Source organism: Cuculus canorus, chromosome 3 (genome assembly GCF_017976375.1).
Source record: "Cuculus canorus isolate bCucCan1 chromosome 3, bCucCan1.pri, whole genome shotgun sequence".
NCBI lineage: Eukaryota > Metazoa > Chordata > Aves > Cuculiformes > Cuculidae > Cuculus > Cuculus canorus.
The window spans coordinates 29902771-29907003 of record NC_071403.1 but is presented as its reverse complement, the minus strand read 5'-3'; the positions used below and the strand labels follow the sequence as shown (position 1 = coordinate 29907003).

Here is a 4233-nt window from a genome sequence, read left to right as displayed (position 1 = left end):
GTGTAACCTTTGGGTTTTCACCCTTCATTCTCCAGAGCTCTTGACTCTTGGTTCCACTCTATAATTCAAGTAGAAAAGCAGCATGCAGCTGGTCAGGTTCAGCACAAAAGAAAACCTTGCTCTGGTTGCAAAGTTGTTCGTGTATTTGTTCCTCTTGCTTTTGAAAGTCCCCATCTCCAGCTGTGGTATACTTCGTGTTATAAATCTGACTATTCTCAACAGTCTTTGTTAAGGAAGTGGCAAAAAAACTTCATTTGTGCAAAACGTATGGATTTTGACCTAAGAGATGCCTACCGGTTGGAGGGGCCAGCCATGGAGAAATGTAACAAAAACTTCTCTACTTACATCCTCCATGAAAAAGCAAGACGCAACAGCAGTCTTTCTGCCTGTTTTTCCTTAATGCCCTTCATGACTCAGAGCACTTTAAAGGGGGTTGGAAGGCACTTTTTGTCAAACTTCTAGTAACACATCATGGATCATTTTTTTTTTCTTCTTCTGAGCCAGAGTTACCAACACTAATTGAAACCTGACAATGTTGCTGAGACCAAATTTCATGAGAACAACAAAGTTACTTAAGAAAAAATAAAATGATTCATTCCCCACTCCGTGCACTGTCAGTTACTGGTACTCCCCACGCTTAATGCCTGAGGTAGCTAATGGCATTAACACATAAAAGAAATCATCAGCATGCTTTTGACTCCCATTGGAATACTTTATTAAAATAGCCCTGACACTTTTTTTCTCTGTAGAGTTGCTCTGCCAGCAGCCACACAGCCAGTACTCTGACCAATGGAGTGATAATTCCCAGAAATACAGAATTTGTTTAGATTTCTCCAGACGCAATCACCTTGACTGGATAACCTCTTCTGGGTTTTGTGATGCCAAATCAGTATCGGTTATGGCAAGGCAGGGTCACAGTCCAGCAAGGAACACAGCTCTTCCAGACCTGCATTTGGCAGGCAAGAGTAAACAAATCCTGTTTACAGTCATCCTGTGCAGCTGCTCTGGAAACTTCTCCATTCTTTTCCCCCTGCCCCAGGATGCACACATTGGCATAGTTTTGCCATAATCGATGGTCAGGGAGTTGCAAGGACTTCACAGAGTGCATCCAGGGAAACCACTGGTTCCAAGGAGATCCCCACAGCTGACAAGCAACACATGAAGCATTAGAAAAAAAAACATACATGGAAAAGTGAAAAATATAGAGAGTGGTGGTTAATATTGCCTTCTATGAAGTAGAAGTGGTGGTGACTTCTTGACAGAAAATATTTCCAGCAAGTGAGTGTCTTTTCCTCTAGAGAGAAAGAAAGGAGAACAGAAGTCAGGAACTTTAGCCTCCCCCTACATTGTCCTAATGTGAGGGCCACTGTGGCCATGTTGCTTGCTTTCCCTTCCTACTCTCCTCCCCTGACCAGTCCTTTTCACCTAAAAATGCACGTGTGTGTGTGTGTGTGTGTGTGTGTAAGAAGGAGCAAGTCAATGGGGAACAAGTAGGTATTGCTGCAGAAGGAAATTTATCCTAATTATCCAAGGTGTGGATTCACCTCCAGACCATAGGCAAGTGGTATTTATCTAGCTGCTGATCAGAAGAGCCGAGAAAGGAAGCAAGCTTTAACCAGAGAAAGAAACTTATTTGGAAAGATGCAGAGGTTTAGATGAAAGATTGTGGTCTTAAACAAACAAAGCTTTCATCCTTACGTTCATCAGATAGAAACAAAATCAGTGAATTATAATCTAAAATTATAACAAGCATTTGTATATGACGTCACATTAAACAAGTGTTTACCTTCTAACATATTGCCTTCCTATCTCTCTGGGACTGTGTCATAACATTTTACTACTGTCAGAACTGTAGCTCCCAAGATTCATTTATGGTGTTGGCCAGGTCTTTGTTTAAAATGAACTAGAGAAAATCTATTACCAGGAAAGTGAAAAACAATAATCCAAAGGCTGACAAAAGACAGCTAAGTCACTGGAAGTGTGTCTAAATCCGGGACATAAATAGTCCAACTCTCAGATGACCTGCTATTTTGGGACAGCTGGAAACTTCAAATAATTGCAAAGACTTACAATGGTGAATCTTCCTCATAGCTTCTTTGTTGAGCAGAAATTCCTAAGGATTTGTGGGAAAGAGATATTTCAGAATCAAATTTTTTTTTTTTTTGGCCTGGGTGGAACAAAATGTTACATTTCCTGCAAACCAAAAATTCCAAAAATTTCAATTTGCAAGCACAGAAGCATTTTGTTAGTGTCTTACAGCTAATTTGCAGATATTTGTACAGCCCAGAAAATATTAGAAAGACCTAGCATATGCGGCATACTAGTAGTATATAGTAGTAATATAGCAGTAATATTCCAAAATACAATATTTTCATTCTTATAGGCTAACACAGAAATTTACCTTAAAAAAATGTCATCATCATTCTCCCCTGTCATTCTGCAGCAGTGAATCGGGCATGTTAAGAAAAGAGTATTCTGATTTGCCTTCCCTTGAATAATCCCTCTTCCTCTGTTTCCCTCCTACCTCTTTTTTTCAGTGACCTCTCTGCAGTTGTGTTGTGCTCCCCAGGTATTCCAGAGGCAGCTTGGAGTAGCACTGACTCAAAGAAGCTGTAACTTCCATGGCAAAAGAATACTTAACTTTCCAATGGCCAAAAGAACTTCTTTTAATTTCAGCAATTTACTGTGACTTCTGCACAGTAAACTTCAGCATACGGATAATTCCTGTGGCCATGATACCAGTTTTTGGACACAGGAAAATGTAACTTTACTGTTTGGCTGTGGTTTGTGCTTTCTATATAGCAGTAAGAAATGTTCACCCATCCAGAAGCATGGTCTGGTTGGACTTCTTGTGTTATTTAGAAAGGGATTTGTTAGGAGCACAGGGTAGTATCTAAGTTCAGTGCTACTCTGATTTTTAAATTTAGATTCTTGAATACTAATATCCTGTTTCCACATTTCTTGAGTATTTGCATGTCCAATTTTAGGGAGGCTGTGCCTTCATGAGAGTGACTACCTGTGGACAAATGACACAACCTGAGACACATGTCACTCACCCTCCTACAGACCGTTTCTTTTGCATTGCTTTGTGCTTGACCTGATTTTGAATGCACAAGATCTACTTTTACCAGGCTGCATAGGTAGTGCCTATGTACTCTGAATTGGCTCATGAAGTAATTAGCCACTCATTTGGAATATTAAGCAACCACAGCCTGGGCTACTATTTGCGAGTGTGTGAGCCTGGTTGGAGTAGGTTTGTCTCAGCGTGCATTTGTTGCTCCAGCTACCATGGCTAGCAGTAAGCATGGGAGACTTTCTCTTGTTTTTCCTTCAGACTTGAGGTAAGGGGAATGGTTCATTTTAGGACTCTCCATGGAGGCAATTAAAATGTCCATCTACATCAGAAATAAATCTCTGGTGGTAGCACTGTGCATCCTTAGCTAGGAGATGGGGTCCACAGCTGTAGACCAGAGTTTGAGCTAATTGCTAACTTGACTTTAACTTATGTCACCTCAGGTGCCCTCTGGGCACTGCTTATCAGGAGTAGCAGGGACTACTGTTCTGCCATGGCCCCTCTTTCCTGTGAGTGCATAGCTCTGGGCTCTGATTTTGTGTTTTCCCTTACTCACCCTCTTCCCTGCTACGTGACAGAGTTGTGCCCTTCCTCAGGTCATTTGCTCAGGGCTGACCATGCTGTGCATAGCCCTGTCCTGCACAGCAGTGATCCTAATGCAGCGAGACCTAATGAACAAAGACAAAATGTGGTTTTGGTTTTAGACATGCAAAACACAGCTGCTGGGGTTTAGCTAAAACCACCTTTTCTCCTGCCTACTGTAGCCTCCACTTTCATCTTGGCATTCAAAAATATGTCCCCTCTGGGATTTAGCTAGAGATGTGCTGTTGGACTAAAAAAGACACAAAAGACCTCTCACTTTCTTAGTGGAGTATTCACAGAATAACAACCATAAGTGCTCCGAAATGTTCTTCTTGTCCTTGTCTTTTGCCCTGTCGTAAGTGCTACTTTTGGTGGTGGTTGTTGCTTATTAACCCCGCAAGCCTCAATTACAAAGTCTTGAAAAAAACCACCCAACACAACAGTTGCAAAATTTCCAGAGCTGGCATTGTGTCCTTCTTGCCCACAGCACTTACTGTTGTTGCTTAACAATCAACCTAAATACTCCTTGTCCCTTCACTGCTGAATACATTACACTGTCTGACGCCTGGGCTCCTAGA

At 41.5% G+C, this 4233-nt stretch overlaps 1 long non-coding RNA gene across 1 annotated transcript; it reads right to left on the bottom strand.

The window, feature by feature from the left end:
• Positions 1-788: 788 nt before the first annotated feature.
• On the bottom strand, positions 789-3759 carry LOC128851858 (uncharacterized). The gene is made up of 3 exons (XR_008449391.1): positions 3630-3759; positions 2071-2113; positions 789-1294 (listed from the first exon to the last, which is right to left on the bottom strand). It is a non-coding gene; the product is annotated as an uncharacterized LOC128851858 (long non-coding RNA).
• Positions 3760-4233: the final 474 nt, after the last annotated feature.